The sequence below is a fragment of the Bison bison genome, unplaced genomic scaffold (assembly GCF_000754665.1).
Source record: "Bison bison bison isolate TAMUID 2011002044 unplaced genomic scaffold, Bison_UMD1.0 scf7180017864349, whole genome shotgun sequence".
Lineage (NCBI taxonomy): Eukaryota > Metazoa > Chordata > Mammalia > Artiodactyla > Bovidae > Bison > Bison bison.
The window spans coordinates 1,320,661-1,329,143 of record NW_011494921.1 but is presented as its reverse complement, the minus strand read 5'-3'; the positions used below and the strand labels follow the sequence as shown (position 1 = coordinate 1,329,143).

The window sequence follows — 8,483 nt, the reverse complement described above, 5'->3', positions numbered from 1 at the left end:
CAGGCAGCCAGAGCCGGAAGGGGGCAGTCGCAGCCCCAGAGAGGCATTATCTACCAAACTGCAAGCAGGCTTCGTTGCTAACCGAGACTTCTTGGGGTTCTGGACGGTCAACGTCTGTCTGAGAAGGTGCACTGGGTGTACACCCAGAAAACTGAGCGGCAGGGATGGGGGAGGCAATGAGTCGCAGCAACTGCGCTCACCAAACACCTGATCACCTGAGCTGCTCGGACCTGGGAAGGGCACAAAACGCAGGCCCAACTGAGTCTGCGCCTCTGAGGACTACTCGAGTGCCTGAACCTGAGCAGCTTAGACCTGGGAGGTGCATGCAGCCCAGGGCCGGCCTCGGATGGTTCCTGGCGGAGCAACCTAGAGCCTGAGCAGTGTGGGCAGAGAGGGCACACACACCGTGAGCGGGGGCAGGCCCAGTGTGGCAGAGACAGTGTGAGCACACACCAGTGTTATTTGTTTGCAGCGTCCCTCCCTCCCCACAGCGCGACTGAACAAGTGAGCCTAAAAGAAAGCATCCACCACTGTCCCACTAGTGTCAGGGTGGAAATCAGAAACTGAAGAGACCAGCAAACAGAAGAAGCTAAAACAGAGGGAACCGCCTGGGAACTGACAGGTAGTACCGACTACATAGGAAGGGGCCTGTAGATCTTGAGAAATATAAGCCAGATCAAGGAACTGTCTGAAAATGAACTAACCCCACACTGCCCACAACACCAGAGAAAGTCCTAGGTATATTTTTACTATCATTCTTTAAATTTTTAAAAAAAATTTTTAAGTCCTCTATTACTCCTTTAATTTTCATTTTTATAACCTATTACTTTGCAAAAAAAAAAGACCCTATTTTTTAAAGCAAACTTCATATATATATATATATATATATAATTTTTGTGACTGTTTTTTTCTTTAATACTGTATTTTTGAAAATCCAACCTCTACTCTAGGTTTTTAATCTTCGCTTTTTAGAATTTGTTATCAATTTTGTACCTTTAAGAACCCAATCTTCAGTACCCATTTTTACTTGGGAGTGAGATTACTGGCTTGACTGCTCTCTCCCACTTTGGACTCTCCTTTTTCTCTACCAGGTTGCCTCTATCTCCTCCCTCCCCCTTCTCTTCTCTACCCAACTCTGTGAATCTCTGTGTGTGTTCCAGACGGTGGAAAACTGATTACTGGCTGGATCTATCTCTCTCCTTTTGATTTCCCCCTTTATTCCCCTGGCCACCTCTGTCTCCTTCCTCCCTCTTCTCTTCTCTGTATAACCCCGTGAACATCTCTGAGCGGTCCAGACTGTGGAGAGCACATAAGGAAGTGATTACTGGCTAGCTTGCTCTCGCCTCTTTTGATTCCCCCTCTTCTCATCCTGGTCACCTCTATCTCCCTCCTCCCTCTTCTCTTCTCCATGTAACTTGGTGAACCTCTCTGGGTGTCCCTCACTGTGGAGAAACTTTTCATTTTTAACCTAGATGTTTTATCAGCGGTGCTATATAGATGGAGAAGTCTTGAGGCGACATAAGACTGAAAACCAGAAGCAGGAGGCTTAAGTCCAAATCCTGAGAATACCAGAGAACTCCTGACTCCAGGGAACATTAATCAAAAGGAGCTCATCAAATGCCTCCATACCTACACTGAAACCAAGCACTGCCCAGGGGCCAACAAGTTCCAGAGCAAGAAATACCATGCAAATTCTCCAGCAACACAGGAACACAGCCCTGAGCTTCAATATACAGGCTGCCCAAAGTCACTCCAAACCCACTGACATCTCATAACTCATTACTAGACACTTCATTGCACTCCAGAGAGAAGAAATCCAGCTCCACCCACCAGAACACCGACACAGGCTTCCCTAACCAGGAAACCTTGACAAGCCATGTGAGGACGCTCCACAATAAAGAGAACTCCACAAGCTGCCAGAATGCAGAAAGGCCACCCCAAACTCAGCAATATAAACAAGATGAAGAGACAGAGGAATACCCAGCAGGTAAAGGAACAGGATAAATGCCCACCAAACCAAACAAAAGAGAAAGAGATATGGAATCTACCTGATAAAGAATTCTGAATAATGATAGTGAAAATGATCCAAAATCTTGAAAACAAAATGGAATCACAGATAAATAGCCTGGAGACAAGGATTGAGAAGATGCAAGAAAGTTTTAACAAGGACCTAGAAGAAATTAAAAAGAGTCAATATATAATCAATAATGCAATAAATGAGATCAAAACCACTCTGGAGGGAACAAATAGTAGAATACAGAAGACAGGATTAGTGAGGTAGAAGATAGAATGGTAGAAATAAATGAATCAGAGAGGAAAAAAGAAAAATTAATTAAAAGAAATGAGGACAATCTCAGAGATATCTGAGACAATGTTAAATGCCCCAACATTCGAATCATAGGAGTCCCAGAAGAAGAAGACAAAAAGGAAGACCATGAGAAAATTCTTGAGGAGACAATAGTTGAAAACTTCCCTAAAATGGGGAAGGAAATAATACCCAAGTCCAAGAAACCCAGAGAGTCCCAAACAGGATAAACCCACGGTGAAATACCCCAAGACACATATTAATCAAATTAACAAAGGTCAAACACAAAGAACAAATATTAAAAGCAGCAAGGGAAAAACAACAAATAACACACAAGGGGATTCCCATAAGGATAACAACTGATCTTTCAATAGGAACTCTTCAGGCCAGGAGGGTATGGCAAGACATACTTAAAGTGATGAAAGAAAATAACCTACAGCCCAGATTACTGTACCCAGCAAGGATCTCATTCACATATGAAGGAGAAATCAAAAGCTTTACAGACAAGCAAAAGCTGAGAGAATTCAGCAGCACCAAACCAGCTCTCCAACAAATGTTAAAGGATATTCTCTAGACGGGAGACACAAAAAGAGTGTATAAACTCGAACGCCAAACAATAAAGTACATGGCAACAGGATCATACTTATCAATAATTACCTTAAATGTAAATAGGTTGAATGCCCCAACCAAAAGACAAAGACTGGCTGAATGGATACAAAAACAAGACCCCTATATATGTTGTCTACAAGAGACCCACCTCAAAACAGGGGACACATACAGACTGAAAGTGAAGGGCTGGAAAAAGATATTCCATGGAAAGAGATCAAAAGAAAGCAGGAGTAGCAATACTCATATCAGATAAAATAGACTTTAAAACAAAGGCTGTGAAAAGTGACGAAGAAGGACACTACATAATGATCAAAGGATCAATCCAAGAAGAAGATATAACAATTATAAATATATATGCACCCAACATACGAGCACCACAATATGTAAGACAAATGCTAACAAGTATGAAAGGGGAAATTAACAATAACACAATAATAGTGGGAGACTTTAATACCCCACTCACACCTATGGATGGATCAACTAAATAAAATTAACAAGGAAACACAAACTTTAAATGATACAATAGACCAGTTAGACCTAATTGATATCTATAGGACATTTCACTCCAAAACAATGAATTTCACCTTTTTCTCAAGCGCACACGGAACCTTCTCCAGGATAGATCACATCCTGGGCCATAAATCTAGCCTTGGTAAATTCAAAAAAAATTGAAACCATTCCAGGCATCTTTTCTGACCACAATGCAGTAAGATTAGATCTCAATTACAGGAGAAAAACTATTAAAAATTCCAACATATGGAGGCTGAACAACACACTGCTGAATAACCAACAAATCACAGAAGAAATAAAAAAAGAAATCAAAATATGCATAGAAACTAATGAAAATGAAAACACAACCCAAAACCTGTGGGACACTGTAAAAGCAGTGCTAAGAGGAAGGTTCATAGCAATACAGGCATACTTCAAGAAACAAGAAAAAGTCAAATAAATAACCTAACTCTACACCTAAAGCAACTAGAAAAGGAAGAAATGAAGAACCCCAGGGTCAGTAGAAGGAAAGAAATCTTAAAGATTAGGGCAGAAATAAATGCAAAAGAAACAAAACAGACCATAGCAAAAATCAACAAAGCCAAAAGCTGGTTCTTTGAGAGGATAAATAAAATGGACAGACCATTAGCCAGACTCATCAAGAAACAAAGGGAAAAAACTCAAATCAATAAAATTAGAAATGAAAATGGAGAGATCACAACAGACAACACAGAAATACAAAGGATCATAAGAGACTACTATCAGCAATTATATGCCAATAAAATGGACAACGTGGAAGAAATGGACAAATTCTTAGAGAAGTACAACTTTCCAAAACTGAACCGGGAAGAAATAGAAAATCTTAACGGACCCATCACAAGCACAGAAATTGAAACTGTAATCAGAAATCTTCCAGCAAACAAAAGCCCAGGTCCAGACGGCTTCACAGCTGAATTCTACCAAAAATTTAGAGAAGAGCTAACACCTATCCTTCTTAAACTCTTCCAGAAAATTGCAGAGGAAGGTAAACTTCCAAACTCATTCTATGAGGCCACCATCACCCTAATACCAAAACCTGACAAAGATGCCACAAAAAAAGAAAACTACAGGCCAATATCACTGATGAACATAGATGCAAAAATCCTTAACAAAATTCTAGCAATCAGAATCCAACAACACATTAAAAAGATCATACATCATGACCAAGTGGGCTTTATCCCATGGATGCAAGGATTCTTCATTATCCGCAAATCAATCAGTGTAATATACCACATTAACAAATTGAAAAATAAAAGCCATATGATTATCTCAATAGATATAGAGAAAGCCTTTGACAAAATTCAATATCCGTTTATGATAAAAACTCTCCAGAAAGCAGGAATAGAAGGAACATACCTCAACATAATAAAAGCTATATATGACAAACCCACAGCAAACATTATCCTCAATGGTGAAAAATTGAAAGCATTTCCCCTAAAGTCAGGAACGAGACAAGGGTGCCCACTTTCATCACTACTATTCAACATGGTTTTGGAAGTTTTGGCCACAGCAATCAGAGCAGAAAAAGAAATGAATCCAAATTGGAAAAGAAGACGTAAAACTCTCACTGTTTGCAGATGACATGATCCTCTACATAGAAAACCCTAAAGACTCCACCAGAAAATTACTAGAGCTAATCAATGAATATAGTAAAGTTGCAGGATTTAAAATCAACACACAGAAATCCCTTGTATCCCTATACACTTATAATGAGAAAATAGAGAAATTAAGGAAACAATTCCATTCACCATTGCAATGAAAAGAATAAAATACTTAGGAATATATCTCCCTAAAGAAACAAAAGACCTATATATAGAATACTATAAAACACTGGTGAAAGAAATCAAAGAGGACACTAATAGATGGAGAAATATACCGTGTTCATGGATCAGAAGAATCAATATAGTGAAAATAAGTATACTACCCAAAGCAATCTATAGATTCAGTGCAATCCCCATCAAGCTACCAATGGTATTTTTCACAGAGCTAGAACAAATAATTTCACAATTTGTATGGAAATACAAAAAGCCTTGAATAGCCAAAGCAATCTTGAGAAAGAAGAATGAAAGTGGAGAAATCAACCTGCCTGATTTAAGGCTCTACTACAAAGCCACAGTCATCAAGACAGTATGGTACTGGCACAAAGACAGAAATATAGGTCAATGGAACAAAATAGAAAGCCCAGAGATAAATCCACGCACATATGGTCACCTTATCTTTGACAAAGGAGGCAAGAATATACAATGGATTAAAGACAGTCTCTTTAACAAGTGGTGCTGGGAAAGCTGGTCAACCACTTGTAAAAGAATGAAACTAGAACACTTTCTAACACCATACACAAAAATAAATTCAAAATGGATTAAAGATCTAAACGTAAGACCAGAAACTAAAAAACTCATAGAGGAGAACATAGGCAAAACACTCCCCAACATACATCACAGCAGGATCCTCTATGACCCACCTCCCAGAATATTGGAAATAAAAGCAAAAATAAACAAATGGGACCTAATTAAAATTAAAAGCTTCTGCACAACAAAGGAAACTATAAGCAAGGTGAAATGACAGCCTTCAGAATGGGAGAAGATAACAGCAAATGAAGCAACTGACAAAGAATTAATCTCAAAAATATACAAGCAACTCCTGCAGCTCAATTCCAGAAAAATAAATGACCCAATCAAAAAATGGGCCAAGGAACTAAACAGACATTTCTCCAAAGAAGACATACAGATGGCTAACAAATACATGAAAAGATGCTCAATGTCCCTCATTATCAGAGAAATGCAAATCAAAGCCACAATGAGGTACCATTTCATGCCAGTTAGAATGGCTGCGATCTAAAAGTCTACAAGCAATAAATGCTGGAGAGGGTGTGGAGAAAAGGGAACCCTCTTACAGTGTTGGTGGGAATGCAAACTAGTACAGCCACTATGGAGAACAGTGTGGAGATTCCTTAAAAAACTGGAAATAGAACTGCCATATGACCTAGGAATCCCACTGCTGGGCATACACACCAAGGAAACCAGAACTGAAAGAGACACGTGTACCCCAGTGTTCATCGCAGCACTGTTTATAATAGCCAGGGCATGGAAGCAACCTAAATGTCCATCAGCAGACGAATGGATAAGAAAGCTGTGGTACATATACACAAGGGAATATTACTCAGCCATTAAAAAGAATACATTTGGATCAGTTCTAATGAGGTGGATGAAACTGGAGCCTATTATACAGAGTGAAGTAAGCCAGAAAGAAAAACAACAATACAGTATACTAATGCATATATAGAGAATTTAAAAAGATGGTAATGATAACCCTGTATGTGAGACAGCAAAAGAGACACAGATGTATAGAATAGTCTTTTGGACTCTGGGAAAGGGCGAGGGTGGGATGATTTGGGAGAATGGCATTGAAACATGTATAATATCATATGTGAAACGAATCGCCAGTCCAGGTTCGATGCATGATACAGGATGCTCGGGCTGGTGCACTGGGATGACCCAGAGGGATGGGATGGGCCAGGGAGGTGGGAGAGGGGTTCAGGATGGGGAACACGTGTACATTCATGGTGGATTTATGTTGATGTATGGCAAAACCAATACAATATTGTAATTAGCCTCCAATTAAAATAAATAAATTTATATTAAAAAAAAAGAAATGGTTGACCCGTTCAGCTAAACTTCCAATTAACATAAGTATTTAAGAGGATTACAGTGCTTTATTTATATTGATTTTTGAAGTATTTATAGCTGTTTTAGGCCAATGTGGTTGTATTATTTTGTAGTAAATGATTATATGGTTTGGGTTGGGAAATACATGATTTTGTTATTGTTAGAAGAATTCTTATGTCTGCCTTTTTTTTTATTCAATAATATTGAAAGTTGGTGAGTGCCATTCAAAAGTTGGATGCTGACTTAAGAGGTTGATGCTGTCTTTCTTCTTAAGTGTTTCTGTGTAGACAGCCTTTATTTCCTTGGGTTTCTAGAAGACGACACACCATGAGGCTGAAGCTTAGCTCCCAGGGGTATCTGGTGTGATGCCTGATTCCTAGGAATAGAGCCATCAACTGACAGCTCGTACTCACTGACAGGTCAGGAGGCATGGTCAGACTATAGAACAAAATGTTTTAAATTAGAATGCTTGGAAAGTTTAAGGTCTTCTGTTTACTTCATTTTTATATACAATTAAAAAATTAATGTGTATTATTTATTGCAGATTTGTAATATTATAATTAGCTCCTGTAACTGAGATAATTTTGGTCTGAATAGTGTTTTGAGATTCTGAACATGAAGTGGGGGAGGATAAGGTATGAATTCTGATATAGATCCATTATAAAGCTATTTTAATTTTTGGCTTACCCAGTGGGTTAGAGTAACAATACATTGGGTTGATCAAAAGATTCGTTCATATTTTTCCATAACAACTTAACAGAAAAATTGAACTTTTTGGCGAACCCAATCCATGACGGTGTTTGAATTCTGAGAGCCATGTATAAGATTGGCAAGCTCTTCATGACTCCCAAGTAGCATTTGTAGGGATAAAACTTACTCTAGTTCACTAATGGTAGAGCACCTAGTTGATATTAGATGGTTTAGCATTAATGTAAACTCATTGTCCACACACATTCTTGTTTAGATTTGTGTATTGATGATAGCCTTAAAAATTTTTTTCCTAACAAAGCATCTTGTTAGACTGTCACTAAGACCAAGTAGTGAATTAAAAAACTGCACGAAAACATAAAAAATACAGATGCTCTTACATCTGGGGAATAACATAAAGGGTACCGTCTTTTTATATGTGATCATGGTTCACTTGGGTAAGGAATTGACATCATTGGCGATTCTGAATAGCACTATGCTGTTTGTGCCCCCCAAACTGGGACAATTAAATAATTGATAGAATATTGCTGTTAAATGAAGATAAATATGGCTTTCTCTTTCCTGCTCTGGCACTGTGCCTTTCTGCTCTAAATGTGTAATCACCTATTTTATCTCTAAAATTGCTGTTGAAATTACTGCTGTTAAAAGTATCACTTTAATCTAGTTTA

The 8,483-nt window shown here is 38.6% G+C and overlaps 1 protein-coding gene across 1 annotated transcript in view; it reads left to right on the top strand.

Moving 5' to 3' along the window:
• ZCCHC2 (zinc finger, CCHC domain containing 2) overlaps positions 1–8,483 on the top strand; it is a 50,968-nt gene that overhangs the window by 15,281 nt on the left and 27,204 nt on the right. The window lies entirely within an intron of this gene.